Source organism: Ranitomeya variabilis, chromosome 2 (genome assembly GCF_051348905.1).
Source record: "Ranitomeya variabilis isolate aRanVar5 chromosome 2, aRanVar5.hap1, whole genome shotgun sequence".
NCBI lineage: Eukaryota > Metazoa > Chordata > Amphibia > Anura > Dendrobatidae > Ranitomeya > Ranitomeya variabilis.
Window position 1 is genome coordinate 1,105,067,806 of NC_135233.1, and position 13,868 is coordinate 1,105,081,673.

Consider the following 13,868-nt stretch of genomic DNA (forward strand, 5'->3'; position numbering starts at 1 on the left):
GCTGTGGTCAAGGCAAGGAATAAAGATCAAGGATTGAAAGTCAAAACGCATTGTTTCTGCCCAGTTTCGAACTGGGGACCTTTCGCGTGTGAGGCGAACGTGATAACCACTACACTACAGAAACTAGATAAAAGACATTACTGGGCTCATGACAAGCAATCGAGATCAAGAACTGAAAGTCAATAGCTTTGTTAACAAAGAATAATGGCATGTTTCTGCCCAGTTTCGAACTGGGGACCTTTCGCGTGTTAGGCGAACGTGATAACCACTACACTACAGAAACTCCATGCACAGCTCAAACTGTTCAAACATACCGAAATGAAATTGAAAAAAATGATCCAGCCAAACTCAACAGGTCTTCCTCTATGTCTGAACACAGGACAAAGTGCACTTTCCAACCAAGGAACCTTTCTTTTGTCAGGCTAGTGAAAAAGAGAAAAAACATGCAAACAAAACCATTTTGCAAAAAGCAATCGCATGCCTTTGTCCAAAAGCCAAAAAGAAAGAGAAAAAGCAAGTAGATGCCTGGTTTCGCACCTTGATCCTATCAGGTGTTACTTGAACTAGAAAAACTTATACACTGTCAAAAACACACACTCTAGACAAAAGCAAACGCATGTAGAAACAAGCAAAGGGGTCAAAATGATGCTGATTACACCAACAATAGACACTTGTGATCAAAATAAAGAGAAACCGCATGCTTCTGCCCGGGATCGAACCGGAGACCTTTCGCGTGTAAAGCGAACGTGATAACCACTACACTACAGAAACGGAGCGAAAAAAGTTGCTGTGGTCAAGGCAAGGAATAAAGATCAAGGATTGAAAGTCAAAACGCATTGTTTCTGCCCAGTTTCGAACTGGGGACCTTTTGCGTGTGAGGCGAACGTGATAACCACTACACTACAGAAACTAGATAAAAGACATTACTGGGCTCATGACAAGCAATCGAGATCAAGAACTGAAAGTCAATAGCTTTGTTAACAAAGAATAATGGCATGTTTCTGCCCAGTTTCGAACTGGGGACCTTTCGCGTGTTAGGCGAACGTGATAACCACTACACTACAGAAACTCCATGCACAGCTCAAACTGTTCAAACATACCGAAATGAAATTGAAAAAAATGATCCAGCCAAACTCAACAGGTCTTCCTCTATGTCTGAACACAGGACAAAGTGCACTTTCCAACCAAGGAACCTTTCTTTTGTCAGGCTAGTGAAAAAGAGAAAAAACATGCAAACAAAACCATTTTGCAAAAAGCAATCGCATGCCTTTGTCCAAAAGCCAAAAAGAAAGAGAAAAAGCAAGTAGATGCCTGGTTTCGCACCTTGATCCTATCAGGTGTTACTTGAACTAGAAAAACTTATACACTGTCAAAAACACACACTCTAGACAAAAGCAAACGCATGTAGAAACAAGCAAAGGGGTCAAAATGATGCTGATTACACCAACAATAGACACTTGTGATCAAAATAAAGAGAAACCGCATGCTTCTGCCCGGGATCGAACCGGAGACATTTCGCGTGTAAAGCGAACGTGATAACCACTACACTACAGAAACGGAGCGAAAATAGTTGCTGTGGTCAAGGCAAGGAATAAAGATCAAGGATTGAAAGTCAAAACGCATTGTTTCTGCCCAGTTTCGAACTGGGGACCTTTCGCGTGTGAGGCGAACGTGATAACCACTACACTACAGAAACTAGATAAAAGACATTACTGGGCTCATGACAAGCAATCGAGATCAAGAACTGAAAGTCAATAGCTTTGTTAACAAAGAATAATGGCATGTTTCTGCCCAGTTTCGAACTGGGGACCTTTCGCGTGTTAGGCGAACGTGATAACCACTACACTACAGAAACTCCATGCACAGCTCAAACTGTTCAAACATACCGAAATGAAATTGTAAAAAATGATCCAGCCAAACTCAACAGGTCTTCCTCTATGTCTGAACACAGGACAAAGTGCACTTTCCAACCAAGGAACCTTTCTTTTGTCAGGCTAGTGAAAAAGAGAAAAAACATGCAAACAAAACCATTTTGCAAAAAGCAATCGCATGCCTTTGTCCAAAAGCCAAAAAGAAAGAGAAAAAGCAAGTAGATGCCTGGTTTCGCACCTTGATCCTATCAGGTGTTACTTGAACTAGAAAAACTTATACACTGTCAAAAACACACACTCTAGACAAAAGCAAACGCATGTAGAAACAAGCAAAGGGGTCAAAATGATGCTGATTACACCAACAATAGACACTTGTGATCAAAATAAAGAGAAACCGCATGCTTCTGCCCGGGATCGAACCGGAGACCTTTCGCGTGTAAAGCGAACGTGATAACCACTACACTACAGAAACGGAGCGAAAAAAGTTGCTGTGGTCAAGGCAAGGAATAAAGATCAAGGATTGAAAGTCAAAACGCATTGTTTCTGCCCAGTTTCGAACTGGGGACCTTTCGCGTGTGAGGCGAACGTGATAACCACTACACTACAGAAACTAGATAAAAGACATTACTGGGCTCATGACAAGCAATCGAGATCAAGAACTGAAAGTCAATAGCTTTGTTAACAAAGAATAATGGCATGTTTCTGCCCAGTTTCGAACTGGGGACCTTTCGCGTGTTAGGCGAACGTGATAACCACTACACTACAGAAACTCCATGCACAGCTCAAACTGTTCAAACATACCGAAATGAAATTGAAAAAAATGATCCAGCCAAACTCAACAGGTCTTCCTCTATGTCTGAACACAGGACAAAGTGCACTTTCCAACCAAGGAACCTTTCTTTTGTCAGGCTAGTGAAAAAGAGAAAAAACATGCAAACAAAACCATTTTGCAAAAAGCAATCGCATGCCTTTGTCCAAAAGCCAAAAAGAAAGAGAAAAAGCAAGTAGATGCCTGGTTTCGCACCTTGATCCTATCAGGTGTTACTTGAACTAGAAAAACTTATACACTGTCAAAAACACACACTCTAGACAAAAGCAAACGCATGTAGAAACAAGCAAAGGGGTCAAAATGATGCTGATTACACCAACAATAGACACTTGTGATCAAAATAAAGAGAAACCGCATGCTTCTGCCCGGGATCGAACCGGAGACCTTTCGCGTGTAAAGCGAACGTGATAACCACTACACTACAGAAACGGAGCGAAAAAAGTTGCTGTGGTCAAGGCAAGGAATAAAGATCAAGGATTGAAAGTCAAAACGCATTGTTTCTGCCCAGTTTCGAACTGGGGACCTTTTGCGTGTGAGGCGAACGTGATAACCACTACACTACAGAAACTAGATAAAAGACATTACTGGGCTCATGACAAGCAATCGAGATCAAGAACTGAAAGTCAATAGCTTTGTTAACAAAGAATAATGGCATGTTTCTGCCCAGTTTCGAACTGGGGACCTTTCGCGTGTTAGGCGAACGTGATAACCACTACACTACAGAAACTCCATGCACAGCTCAAACTGTTCAAACATACCGAAATGAAATTGAAAAAAATGATCCAGCCAAACTCAACAGGTCTTCCTCTATGTCTGAACACAGGACAAAGTGCACTTTCCAACCAAGGAACCTTTCTTTTGTCAGGCTAGTGAAAAAGAGAAAAAACATGCAAACAAAACCATTTTGCAAAAAGCAATCGCATGCCTTTGTCCAAAAGCCAAAAAGAAAGAGAAAAAGCAAGTAGATGCCTGGTTTCGCACCTTGATCCTATCAGGTGTTACTTGAACTAGAAAAACTTATACACTGTCAAAAACACACACTCTAGACAAAAGCAAACGCATGTAGAAACAAGCAAAGGGGTCAAAATGATGCTGATTACACCAACAATAGACACTTGTGATCAAAATAAAGAGAAACCGCATGCTTCTGCCCGGGATCGAACCGGAGACATTTCGCGTGTAAAGCGAACGTGATAACCACTACACTACAGAAACGGAGCGAAAATAGTTGCTGTGGTCAAGGCAAGGAATAAAGATCAAGGATTGAAAGTCAAAACGCATTGTTTCTGCCCAGTTTCGAACTGGGGACCTTTCGCGTGTGAGGCGAACGTGATAACCACTACACTACAGAAACTAGATAAAAGACATTACTGGGCTCATGACAAGCAATCGAGATCAAGAACTGAAAGTCAATAGCTTTGTTAACAAAGAATAATGGCATGTTTCTGCCCAGTTTCGAACTGGGGACCTTTCGCGTGTTAGGCGAACGTGATAACCACTACACTACAGAAACTCCATGCACAGCTCAAACTGTTCAAACATACCGAAATGAAATTGTAAAAAATGATCCAGCCAAACTCAACAGGTCTTCCTCTATGTCTGAACACAGGACAAAGTGCACTTTCCAACCAAGGAACCTTTCTTTTGTCAGGCTAGTGAAAAAGAGAAAAAACATGCAAACAAAACCATTTTGCAAAAAGCAATCGCATGCCTTTGTCCAAAAGCCAAAAAGAAAGAGAAAAAGCAAGTAGATGCCTGGTTTCGCACCTTGATCCTATCAGGTGTTACTTGAACTAGAAAAACTTATACACTGTCAAAAACACACACTCTAGACAAAAGCAAACGCATGTAGAAACAAGCAAAGGGGTCAAAATGATGCTGATTACACCAACAATAGACACTTGTGATCAAAATAAAGAGAAACCGCATGCTTCTGCCCGGGATCGAACCGGAGACCTTTCGCGTGTAAAGCGAACGTGATAACCACTACACTACAGAAACGGAGCGAAAAAAGTTGCTGTGGTCAAGGCAAGGAATAAAGATCAAGGATTGAAAGTCAAAACGCATTGTTTCTGCCCAGTTTCGAACTGGGGACCTTTCGCGTGTGAGGCGAACGTGATAACCACTACACTACAGAAGCTAGATAAAAGACATTACTGGGCTCATGACAAGCAATCGAGATCAAGAACTGAAAGTCAATAGCTTTGTTAACAAAGAATAATGGCATGTTTCTGCCCAGTTTCGAACTGGGGACCTTTCGCGTGTTAGGCGAACGTGATAACCACTACACTACAGAAACTCCATGCACAGCTCAAACTGTTCAAACATACCGAAATGAAATTGAAAAAAATGATCCAGCCAAACTCAACAGGTCTTCCTCTATGTCTGAACACAGGACAAAGTGCACTTTCCAACCAAGGAACCTTTCTTTTGTCAGGCTAGTGAAAAAGAGAAAAAACATGCAAACAAAACCATTTTGCAAAAAGCAATCGCATGCCTTTGTCCAAAAGCCAAAAAGAAAGAGAAAAAGCAAGTAGATGCCTGGTTTCGCACCTTGATCCTATCAGGTGTTACTTGAACTAGAAAAACTTATACACTGTCAAAAACACACACTCTAGACAAAAGCAAACGCATGTAGAAACAAGCAAAGGGGTCAAAATGATGCTGATTACACCAACAATAGACACTTGTGATCAAAATAAAGAGAAACCGCATGCTTCTGCCCGGGATCGAACCGGAGACCTTTCGCGTGTAAAGCGAACGTGATAACCACTACACTACAGAAACGGAGCGAAAAAAGTTGCTGTGGTCAAGGCAAGGAATAAAGATCAAGGATTGAAAGTCAAAACGCATCGTTTCTGCCCAGTTTCGAACTGGGGACCTTTCGCGTGTGAGGCGAACGTGATAACCACTACACTACAGAAACTAGATAAAAGACATTACTGGGCTCATGACAAGCAATTGAGATCAAGAACTGAAAGTCAATAGCTTTGTTAACAAAGAATAATGGCATGTTTCTGCCCAGTTTCGAACTGGGGACCTTTCGCGTGTTAGGCAAACGTGATAACCACTACACTACAGAAACACCATGCACAGCTCAAACTGTTCAAACATACCGAAATGAAATTGAAAAAAATGATCCAGCCAAACTCAACAGGTCTTCCTCTATGTCTGAACACAGGACAAAGTGCACTTTCCAACCAAGGAACCTTTCTTTTGTCAGGCTAGTGAAAAAGAGAAAAAACATGCAAACAAAACCATTTTGCAAAAAGCAATCGCATGCCTTTGTCCAAAAGCCAAAAAGAAAGAGAAAAAGCAAGTAGATGCCTGGTTTCGCACCTTGATCCTATCAGGTGTTACTTGAACTAGAAAAACTTATACACTGTCAAAAACACACACTCTAGACAAAAGCAAACGCATGTAGAAACAAGCAAAGGGGTCAAAATGATGCTGATTATACCAACAATAGACACTTGTGATCAAAATAAAGAGAAACCGCATGCTTCTGCCCGGGATCGAACCGGAGACCTTTCGCGTGTAAAGCGAACGTGATAACCACTACACTACAGAATCGGAGCGAAAAAAGTTGCTGTGGTCAAGGCAAGGAATAAAGATCAAGGATTGAAAGTCAAAACGCATTGTTTCTGCCCAGTTTCGAACTGGGGACCTTTCGCGTGTGAGGCAAACGTGATAACCACTACACTACAGAAACTAGATAAAAGACATTACTGGGCTCATGACAAGCAATCGAGATCAAGAACTGAAAGTCAATAGCTTTGTTAACAAAGAATAATGGCATGTTTCTGCCCAGTTTCGAACTGGGGACCTTTCGCGTGTTAGGCGAACGTGATAACCACTACACTACAGAAACTCCATGCACAGCTCAAACTGTTCAAACATACCGAAATGAAATTGAAAAAAATGATCCAGCCAAACTCAACAGGTCTTCCTCTATGTCTGAACACAGGACAAAGTGCACTTTCCAACCAAGGAACCTTTCTTTTGTCAGGCTAGTGAAAAAGAGAAAAAACATGCAAACAAAACCATTTTGCAAAAAGCAATCGCATGCCTTTGTCCAAAAGCCAAAAAGAAAGAGAAAAAGCAAGTAGATGCCTGGTTTCGCACCTTGATCCTATCAGGTGTTACTTGAACTAGAAAAACTTATACACTGTCAAAAACACACACTCTAGACAAAAGCAAACGCATGTAGAAACAAGCAAAGGGGTCAAAATGATGCTGATTACACCAACAATAGACACTTGTGATCAAAATAAAGAGAAACCGCATGCTTCTGCCCGGGATCGAACCGGAGACCTTTCGCGTGTAAAGCGAACGTGATAACCACTACACTACAGAAACGGAGTGAAAAAAGTTGCTGTGGTCAAGGCAAGGAATAAAGATCAAGGATTGAAAGTCAAAACGCATTGTTTCTGCCCAGTTTCGAACTGGGGACCTTTCGCGTGTGAGGCGAACGTGATAACCACTACACTACAGAAACTAGATAAAAGACATTACTGGGCTCATGACAAGCAATCGAGATCAAGAACTGAAAGTCAATAGCTTTGTTAACAAAGAATAATGGCATGTTTCTGCCCAGTTTCGAACTGGGGACCTTTCGCGTGTTAGGCGAGCGTGATAACCACTACACTACAGAAACTCCATGCACAGCTCAAACTGTTCAAACATACCGAAATGAAATTGAAAAAAATGATCCAGCCAAACTCAACAGGTCTTCCTCTATGTCTGAACACAGGACAAAGTGCACTTTCCAACCAAGGAACCTTTCTTTTGTCAGGCTAGTGAAAAAGAGAAAAAACATGCAAACAAAACCATTTTGCAAAAAGCAATCGCATGCCTTTGTCCAAAAGCCAAAAAGAAAGAGAAAAAGCAAGTAGATGCCTGGTTTCGCACCTTGATCCTATCAGGTGTTACTTGAACTAGAAAAACTTATACACTGTCAAAAACACACACTCTAGACAAAAGCAAACGCATGTAGAAACAAGCAAAGGGGTCAAAATGATGCTGATTACACCAACAATAGACACTTGTGATCAAAATAAAGAGAAACCGCATGCTTCTGCCCGGGATCGAACCGGAGACATTTCGCGTGTAAAGCGAACGTGATAACCACTACACTACAGAAACGGAGCGAAAAAAGTTGCTGTGGTCAAGGCAAGGAATAAAGATCAAGGATTGAAAGTCAAAACGCATTGTTTCTGCCCAGTTTCGAACTGGGGACCTTTCGCGTGTGAGGCGAACATGATAACCACTACACTACAGAAACTAGATAAAAGACATTACTGGGCTCATGACAAGCAATCGAGATCAAGAACTGACAGTCAATAGCTTTGTTAACAAAGAATAATGGCATGTTTCTGCCCAGTTTCGAACTGGGGACCTTTCGCGTGTTAGGCGAACGTGATAACCACTACACTACAGAAACTCCATGCACAGCTCAAACTGTTCAAACATACCGAAATGAAATTGAAAAAAATGATCCAGCCAAACTCAACAGGTCTTCCTCTATGTCTGAACACAGGACAAAGTGCACTTTCCAACCAAGGAACCTTTCTTTTGTCAGGCTAGTGAAAAAGAGAAAAAACATGCAAACAAAACCATTTTGCAAAAAGCAATCGCATGCCTTTGTCCAAAAGCCAAAAAGAAAGAGAAAAAGCAAGTAGATGCCTGGTTTCGCACCTTGATCCTATCAGGTGTTACTTGAACTAGAAAAACTTATACACTGTCAAAAACACACACTCTAGACAAAAGCAAACGCATGTAGAAACAAGCAAAGGGGTCAAAATGATGCTGATTACACCAACAATAGACACTTGTGATCAAAATAAAGAGAAACCGCATGCTTCTGCCCGGGATCGAACCGGAGACCTTTCGCATGTAAAGCGAACGTGATAATCACTACACTACAGAAACAGAGCGAAAAAAGTTGCTGTGGTCAAGGCAAGGAATAAAGATCAAGGATTGAAAGTCAAAACGCATTGTTTCTGCCCAGTTTCGAACTGGGGACCTTTCGCGTGTGAGGCGAACGTGATAACCACTACACTACAGAAACTAGATAAAAGACATTACTGGGCTCATGACAAGCAATCGAGATCAAGAACTGAAAGTCAATAGCTTTGTTAACAAAGAATAATGGCATGTTTCTGCCCAGTTTCGAACTGGGGACCTTTCGCGTGTTAGGCGAACGTGATAACCACTACACTACAGAAACTCCATGCACAGCTCAAACTGTTCAAACATACCGAAATGAAATTGAAAAAAATGATACAGCCAAACTCAACAGGTCTTCCTCTATGTCTGAACACAGGACAAAGTGCACTTTCCAACCAAGGAACCTTTCTTTTGTCAGGCTAGTGAAAAAGAGAAAAAACATGCAAACAAAACCATTTTGCAAAAAGCAATCGCATGCCTTTGTCCAAAAGCCAAAAAGAAAGAGAAAAAGCAAGTAGATGCCTGGTTTCGCACCTTGATCCTATCAGGTGTTACTTGAACTAGAAAAACTTATACACTGTCAAAAACACACACTCTAGACAAAAGCAAACGCATGTAGAAACAAGCAAAGGGGTCAAAATGATGCTGATTACACCAACAATAGACACTTGTGATCAAAATAAAGAGAAACCGCATGCTTCTGCCCGGGATCGAACCGGAGACATTTCGCGTGTAAAGCGAACGTGATAACCACTACACTACAGAAACGGAGCGAAAATAGTTGCTGTGGTCAAGGCAAGGAATAAAGATCAAGGATTGAAAGTCAAAACGCATTGTTTCTGCCCAGTTTCGAACTGGGGACCTTTCGCGTGTGAGGCGAACGTGATAACCACTACACTACAGAAACTAGATAAAAGACATTACTGGGCTCATGACAAGCAATCGAGATCAAGAACTGAAAGTCAATAGCTTTGTTAACAAAGAATAATGGCATGTTTCTGCCCAGTTTCGAACTGGGGACCTTTCGCGTGTTAGGCGAACGTGATAACCACTACACTACAGAAACTCCATGCGCAGCTCAAACTGTTCAAACATACCGAAATGAAATTGTAAAAAATGATCCAGCCAAACTCAACAGGTCTTCCTCTATGTCTGAACACAGGACAAAGTGCACTTTCCAACCAAGGAACCTTTCTTTTGTCAGGCTAGTGAAAAAGAGAAAAAACATGCAAACAAAACCATTTTGCAAAAAGCAATCGCATGCCTTTGTCCAAAAGCCAAAAAGAAAGAGAAAAAGCAAGTAGATGCCTGGTTTCGCACCTTGATCCTATCAGGTGTTACTTGAACTAGAAAAACTTATACACTGTCAAAAACACACACTCTAGACAAAAGCAAACGCATGTAGAAACAAGCAAAGGGGTCAAAATGATGCTGATTACACCAACAATAGACACTTGTGATCAAAATAAAGAGAAACCGCATGCTTCTGCCCGGGATCGAACCGGAGACCTTTCGCATGTAAAGCGAACGTGATAACCACTACACTACAGAAACAGAGCGAAAAAAGTTGCTGTGGTCAAGGCAAGGAATAAAGATCAAGGATTGAAAGTCAAAACGCATTGTTTCTGCCCAGTTTCGAACTGGGGACCTTTCGCGTGTGAGGCGAACGTGATAACCACTACACTACAGAAACTAGATAAAAGACATTACTGGGCTCATGACAAGCAATTGAGATCAAGAACTGAAAGTCAATAGCTTTGTTAACAAAGAATAATGGCATGTTTCTGCCCAGTTTCGAACTGGGGACCTTTCGCGTGTTAGGCAAACGTGATAACCACTACACTACAGAAACTCCATGCACAGCTCAAACTGTTCAAACATACCGAAATGAAATTGAAAAAAATGATCCAGCCAAACTCAACAGGTCTTCCTCTATGTCTGAACACAGGACAAAGTGCACTTTCCAACCAAGGAACCTTTCTTTTGTCAGGCTAGTGAAAAAGAGAAAAAACATGCAAACAAAACCATTTTGCAAAAAGCAATCGCATGCCTTTGTCCAAAAGCCAAAAAGAAAGAGAAAAAGCAAGTAGATGCCTGGTTTCGCACCTTGATCCTATCAGGTGTTACTTGAACTAGAAAAACTTATACACTGTCAAAAACACACACTCTAGACAAAAGCAAACGCATGTAGAAACAAGCAAAGGGGTCAAAATGATGCTGATTACACCAACAATAGACACTTGTGATCAAAATAAAGAGAAACCGCATGCTTCTGCCCGGGATCGAACCGGAGACCTTTCGCGTGTAAAGCGAACGTGATAACCACTACACTACAGAATCGGAGCGAAAAAAGTTGCTATGGTCAAGGCAAGGAATAAAGATCAAGGATTGAAAGTCAAAACGCATTGTTTCTGCCCAGTTTCGAACTGGGGACCTTTCGCGTGTGAGGCAAACGTGATAACCACTACACTACAGAAACTAGATAAAAGACATTACTGGGCTCATGACAAGCAATCGAGATCAAGAACTGAAAGTCAATAGCTTTGTTAACAAAGAATAATGGCATGTTTCTGCCCAGTTTCGAACTGGGGACCTTTCGCGTGTTAGGCGAACGTGATAACCACTACACTACAGAAACTCCATGCACAGCTCAAACTGTTCAAACATACCGAAATGAAATTGAAAAAAATGATCCAGCCAAACTCAACAGGTCTTCCTCTATGTCTGAACACAGGACAAAGTGCACTTTCCAACCAAGGAACCTTTCTTTTGTCAGGCTAGTGAAAAAGAGAAAAAACATGCAAACAAAACCATTTTGCAAAAAGCAATCGCATGCCTTTGTCCAAAAGCCAAAAAGAAAGAGAAAAAGCAAGTAGATGCCTGGTTTCGCACCTTGATCCTATCAGGTGTTACTTGAACTAGAAAAACTTATACACTGTCAAAAACACACACTCTAGACAAAAGCAAACGCATGTAGAAACAAGCAAAGGGGTCAAAATGATGCTGATTACACCAACAATAGACACTTGTGATCAAAATAAAGAGAAACCGCATGCTTCTGCCCGGGATCGAACCGGAGACCTTTCGCGTGTAAAGCGAACGTGATAACCACTACACTACAGAAACGGAGTGAAAAAAGTTGCTGTGGTCAAGGCAAGGAATAAAGATCAAGGATTGAAAGTCAAAACGCATTGTTTCTGCCCAGTTTCGAACTGGGGACCTTTCGCGTGTGAGGCGAACGTGATAACCACTACACTACAGAAACTAGATAAAAGACATTACTGGGCTCATGACAAGCAATCGAGATCAAGAACTGAAAGTCAATAGCTTTGTTAACAAAGAATAATGGCATGTTTCTGCCCAGTTTCGAACTGGGGACCCTTCGCGTGTTAGGCGAACGTGATAACCACTACACTACAGAAACTCCATGCACAGCTCAAACTGTTCAAACATACCGAAATGAAATTGAAAAAAATGATCCAGCCAAACTCAACAGGTCTTCCTCTATGTCTGAACACAGGACAAAGTGCACTTTCCAACCAAGGAACCTTTCTTTTGTCAGGCTAGTGAAAAAGAGAAAAAACATGCAAACAAAACCATTTTGCAAAAAGCAATCGCATGCCTTTGTCCAAAAGCCAAAAAGAAAGAGAAAAAGCAAGTAGATGCCTGGTTTCGCACCTTGATCCTATCAGGTGTTACTTGAACTAGAAAAACTTATACACTGTCAAAAACACACACTCTAGACAAAAGCAAACGCATGTAGAAACAAGCAAAGGGGTCAAAATGATGCTGATTACACCAACAATAGACACTTGTGATCAAAATAAAGAGAAACCGCATGCTTCTGCCCGGGATCGAACCGGAGACATTTCGCGTGTAAAGCGAACGTGATAACCACTACACTACAGAAACGGAGCGAAAAAAGTTGCTGTGGTCAAGGCAAGGAATAAAGATCAAGGATTGAAAGTCAAAACGCATTGTTTCTGCCCAGTTTCGAACTGGGGACCTTTCGCGTGTGAGGCGAACATGATAACCACTACACTACAGAAACTAGATAAAAGACATTACTGGGCTCATGACAAGCAATCGAGATCAAGAACTGAAAGTCAATAGCTTTGTTAACAAAGAATAATGGCATGTTTCTGCCCAGTTTCGAACTGGGGACCTTTCGCGTGTTAGGCGAACGTGATAACCACTACACTACAGAAACTCCATGCACAGCTCAAACTGTTCAAACATACCGAAATGAAATTGAAAAAAATGATCCAGCCAAACTCAACAGGTCTTCCTCTATGTCTGAACACAGGACAAAGTGCACTTTCCAACCAAGGAACCTTTCTTTTGTCAGGCTAGTGAAAAAGAGAAAAAACATGCAAACAAAACCATTTTGCAAAAAGCAATCGCATGCCTTTGTCCAAAAGCCAAAAAGAAAGAGAAAAAGCAAGTAGATGCCTGGTTTCGCACCTTGATCCTATCAGGTGTTACTTGAACTAGAAAAACTTATACACTGTCAAAAACACACACTCTAGACAAAAGCAAACGCATGTAGAAACAAGCAAAGGGGTCAAAATGATGCTGATTACACCAACAATAGACACTTGTGATCAAAATAAAGAGAAACCGCATGCTTCTGCCCGGGATCGAACCGGAGACCTTTCGCATGTAAAGCGAACGTGATAATCACTACACTACAGAAACAGAGCGAAAAAAGTTGCTGTGGTCAAGGCAAGGAATAAAGATCAAGGATTGAAAGTCAAAACGCATTGTTTCTGCCCAGTTTCGAACTGGGGACCTTTCGCGTGTGAGGCGAACGTGATAACCACTACACTACAGAAACTAGATAAAAGACATTACTGGGCTCATGACAAGCAATCGAGATCAAGAACTGAAAGTCAATAGCTTTGTTAACAAAGAATAATGGCATGTTTCTGCCCAGTTTCGAACTGGGGACCTTTCGCGTGTTAGGCGAACGTGATAACCACTACACTACAGAAACTCCATGCACAGCTCAAACTGTTCAAACATACCGAAATGAAATTGAAAAAAATGATACAGCCAAACTCAACAGGTCTTCCTCTATGTCTGAACACAGGACAAAGTGCACTTTCCAACCAAGGAACCTTTCTTTTGTCAGGCTAGTGAAAAAGAGAAAAAACATGCAAACAAAACCATTTTGCAAAAAGCAATCGCATGCCTTTGTCCAAAAGCCAAAAAGAAAG

The 13,868-nt window shown here is 41.4% G+C and overlaps 39 non-coding genes across 39 annotated transcripts; all 39 read right to left on the bottom strand.

Moving 5' to 3' along the window:
- Positions 1-51: 51 nt before the first annotated feature.
- On the bottom strand, positions 52-124 carry TRNAV-CAC (transfer RNA valine (anticodon CAC)). Its single transcript has one exon. It is a non-coding gene; the product is annotated as a tRNA-Val (tRNA).
- Positions 125-210: 86 nt separating this feature from the next.
- TRNAV-AAC (transfer RNA valine (anticodon AAC)) lies at positions 211-283 on the bottom strand. Its single transcript has one exon. It is a non-coding gene; the product is annotated as a tRNA-Val (tRNA).
- A 415-nt stretch (positions 284-698) lies between these two features.
- Positions 699-771, bottom strand: TRNAV-UAC (transfer RNA valine (anticodon UAC)). The gene has a single exon. It is a non-coding gene; the product is annotated as a tRNA-Val (tRNA).
- Positions 772-996: 225 nt separating this feature from the next.
- TRNAV-AAC (transfer RNA valine (anticodon AAC)) lies at positions 997-1,069 on the bottom strand. Its single transcript has one exon. It is a non-coding gene; the product is annotated as a tRNA-Val (tRNA).
- Positions 1,070-1,484: 415 nt separating this feature from the next.
- On the bottom strand, positions 1,485-1,557 carry TRNAV-UAC (transfer RNA valine (anticodon UAC)). The gene has a single exon. It is a non-coding gene; the product is annotated as a tRNA-Val (tRNA).
- Positions 1,558-1,623: 66 nt separating this feature from the next.
- TRNAV-CAC (transfer RNA valine (anticodon CAC)) lies at positions 1,624-1,696 on the bottom strand. The gene has a single exon. It is a non-coding gene; the product is annotated as a tRNA-Val (tRNA).
- Positions 1,697-1,782: 86 nt separating this feature from the next.
- TRNAV-AAC (transfer RNA valine (anticodon AAC)) lies at positions 1,783-1,855 on the bottom strand. Its single transcript has one exon. It is a non-coding gene; the product is annotated as a tRNA-Val (tRNA).
- Positions 1,856-2,270: 415 nt separating this feature from the next.
- Positions 2,271-2,343, bottom strand: TRNAV-UAC (transfer RNA valine (anticodon UAC)). The gene has a single exon. It is a non-coding gene; the product is annotated as a tRNA-Val (tRNA).
- A 66-nt stretch (positions 2,344-2,409) lies between these two features.
- TRNAV-CAC (transfer RNA valine (anticodon CAC)) lies at positions 2,410-2,482 on the bottom strand. Its single transcript has one exon. It is a non-coding gene; the product is annotated as a tRNA-Val (tRNA).
- Positions 2,483-2,568: 86 nt separating this feature from the next.
- On the bottom strand, positions 2,569-2,641 carry TRNAV-AAC (transfer RNA valine (anticodon AAC)). Its single transcript has one exon. It is a non-coding gene; the product is annotated as a tRNA-Val (tRNA).
- Positions 2,642-3,056: 415 nt separating this feature from the next.
- TRNAV-UAC (transfer RNA valine (anticodon UAC)) lies at positions 3,057-3,129 on the bottom strand. The gene has a single exon. It is a non-coding gene; the product is annotated as a tRNA-Val (tRNA).
- A 225-nt stretch (positions 3,130-3,354) lies between these two features.
- On the bottom strand, positions 3,355-3,427 carry TRNAV-AAC (transfer RNA valine (anticodon AAC)). Its single transcript has one exon. It is a non-coding gene; the product is annotated as a tRNA-Val (tRNA).
- A 415-nt stretch (positions 3,428-3,842) lies between these two features.
- TRNAV-UAC (transfer RNA valine (anticodon UAC)) lies at positions 3,843-3,915 on the bottom strand. Its single transcript has one exon. It is a non-coding gene; the product is annotated as a tRNA-Val (tRNA).
- A 66-nt stretch (positions 3,916-3,981) lies between these two features.
- Positions 3,982-4,054, bottom strand: TRNAV-CAC (transfer RNA valine (anticodon CAC)). The gene has a single exon. It is a non-coding gene; the product is annotated as a tRNA-Val (tRNA).
- Positions 4,055-4,140: 86 nt separating this feature from the next.
- TRNAV-AAC (transfer RNA valine (anticodon AAC)) lies at positions 4,141-4,213 on the bottom strand. Its single transcript has one exon. It is a non-coding gene; the product is annotated as a tRNA-Val (tRNA).
- A 415-nt stretch (positions 4,214-4,628) lies between these two features.
- Positions 4,629-4,701, bottom strand: TRNAV-UAC (transfer RNA valine (anticodon UAC)). The gene has a single exon. It is a non-coding gene; the product is annotated as a tRNA-Val (tRNA).
- Positions 4,702-4,926: 225 nt separating this feature from the next.
- On the bottom strand, positions 4,927-4,999 carry TRNAV-AAC (transfer RNA valine (anticodon AAC)). Its single transcript has one exon. It is a non-coding gene; the product is annotated as a tRNA-Val (tRNA).
- A 415-nt stretch (positions 5,000-5,414) lies between these two features.
- TRNAV-UAC (transfer RNA valine (anticodon UAC)) lies at positions 5,415-5,487 on the bottom strand. Its single transcript has one exon. It is a non-coding gene; the product is annotated as a tRNA-Val (tRNA).
- Positions 5,488-6,200: 713 nt separating this feature from the next.
- Positions 6,201-6,273, bottom strand: TRNAV-UAC (transfer RNA valine (anticodon UAC)). The gene has a single exon. It is a non-coding gene; the product is annotated as a tRNA-Val (tRNA).
- Positions 6,274-6,498: 225 nt separating this feature from the next.
- On the bottom strand, positions 6,499-6,571 carry TRNAV-AAC (transfer RNA valine (anticodon AAC)). Its single transcript has one exon. It is a non-coding gene; the product is annotated as a tRNA-Val (tRNA).
- Positions 6,572-6,986: 415 nt separating this feature from the next.
- On the bottom strand, positions 6,987-7,059 carry TRNAV-UAC (transfer RNA valine (anticodon UAC)). The gene has a single exon. It is a non-coding gene; the product is annotated as a tRNA-Val (tRNA).
- A 66-nt stretch (positions 7,060-7,125) lies between these two features.
- Positions 7,126-7,198, bottom strand: TRNAV-CAC (transfer RNA valine (anticodon CAC)). The gene has a single exon. It is a non-coding gene; the product is annotated as a tRNA-Val (tRNA).
- A 574-nt stretch (positions 7,199-7,772) lies between these two features.
- Positions 7,773-7,845, bottom strand: TRNAV-UAC (transfer RNA valine (anticodon UAC)). Its single transcript has one exon. It is a non-coding gene; the product is annotated as a tRNA-Val (tRNA).
- Positions 7,846-8,070: 225 nt separating this feature from the next.
- On the bottom strand, positions 8,071-8,143 carry TRNAV-AAC (transfer RNA valine (anticodon AAC)). The gene has a single exon. It is a non-coding gene; the product is annotated as a tRNA-Val (tRNA).
- A 554-nt stretch (positions 8,144-8,697) lies between these two features.
- Positions 8,698-8,770, bottom strand: TRNAV-CAC (transfer RNA valine (anticodon CAC)). The gene has a single exon. It is a non-coding gene; the product is annotated as a tRNA-Val (tRNA).
- An 86-nt stretch (positions 8,771-8,856) lies between these two features.
- TRNAV-AAC (transfer RNA valine (anticodon AAC)) lies at positions 8,857-8,929 on the bottom strand. Its single transcript has one exon. It is a non-coding gene; the product is annotated as a tRNA-Val (tRNA).
- Positions 8,930-9,344: 415 nt separating this feature from the next.
- On the bottom strand, positions 9,345-9,417 carry TRNAV-UAC (transfer RNA valine (anticodon UAC)). Its single transcript has one exon. It is a non-coding gene; the product is annotated as a tRNA-Val (tRNA).
- Positions 9,418-9,483: 66 nt separating this feature from the next.
- Positions 9,484-9,556, bottom strand: TRNAV-CAC (transfer RNA valine (anticodon CAC)). Its single transcript has one exon. It is a non-coding gene; the product is annotated as a tRNA-Val (tRNA).
- An 86-nt stretch (positions 9,557-9,642) lies between these two features.
- Positions 9,643-9,715, bottom strand: TRNAV-AAC (transfer RNA valine (anticodon AAC)). Its single transcript has one exon. It is a non-coding gene; the product is annotated as a tRNA-Val (tRNA).
- Positions 9,716-10,130: 415 nt separating this feature from the next.
- TRNAV-UAC (transfer RNA valine (anticodon UAC)) lies at positions 10,131-10,203 on the bottom strand. Its single transcript has one exon. It is a non-coding gene; the product is annotated as a tRNA-Val (tRNA).
- A 66-nt stretch (positions 10,204-10,269) lies between these two features.
- Positions 10,270-10,342, bottom strand: TRNAV-CAC (transfer RNA valine (anticodon CAC)). Its single transcript has one exon. It is a non-coding gene; the product is annotated as a tRNA-Val (tRNA).
- A 574-nt stretch (positions 10,343-10,916) lies between these two features.
- TRNAV-UAC (transfer RNA valine (anticodon UAC)) lies at positions 10,917-10,989 on the bottom strand. The gene has a single exon. It is a non-coding gene; the product is annotated as a tRNA-Val (tRNA).
- Positions 10,990-11,214: 225 nt separating this feature from the next.
- Positions 11,215-11,287, bottom strand: TRNAV-AAC (transfer RNA valine (anticodon AAC)). Its single transcript has one exon. It is a non-coding gene; the product is annotated as a tRNA-Val (tRNA).
- Positions 11,288-11,702: 415 nt separating this feature from the next.
- TRNAV-UAC (transfer RNA valine (anticodon UAC)) lies at positions 11,703-11,775 on the bottom strand. Its single transcript has one exon. It is a non-coding gene; the product is annotated as a tRNA-Val (tRNA).
- A 66-nt stretch (positions 11,776-11,841) lies between these two features.
- On the bottom strand, positions 11,842-11,914 carry TRNAV-CAC (transfer RNA valine (anticodon CAC)). Its single transcript has one exon. It is a non-coding gene; the product is annotated as a tRNA-Val (tRNA).
- A 574-nt stretch (positions 11,915-12,488) lies between these two features.
- Positions 12,489-12,561, bottom strand: TRNAV-UAC (transfer RNA valine (anticodon UAC)). Its single transcript has one exon. It is a non-coding gene; the product is annotated as a tRNA-Val (tRNA).
- Positions 12,562-12,786: 225 nt separating this feature from the next.
- Positions 12,787-12,859, bottom strand: TRNAV-AAC (transfer RNA valine (anticodon AAC)). The gene has a single exon. It is a non-coding gene; the product is annotated as a tRNA-Val (tRNA).
- A 554-nt stretch (positions 12,860-13,413) lies between these two features.
- TRNAV-CAC (transfer RNA valine (anticodon CAC)) lies at positions 13,414-13,486 on the bottom strand. The gene has a single exon. It is a non-coding gene; the product is annotated as a tRNA-Val (tRNA).
- Positions 13,487-13,572: 86 nt separating this feature from the next.
- TRNAV-AAC (transfer RNA valine (anticodon AAC)) lies at positions 13,573-13,645 on the bottom strand. The gene has a single exon. It is a non-coding gene; the product is annotated as a tRNA-Val (tRNA).
- Positions 13,646-13,868: the final 223 nt, after the last annotated feature.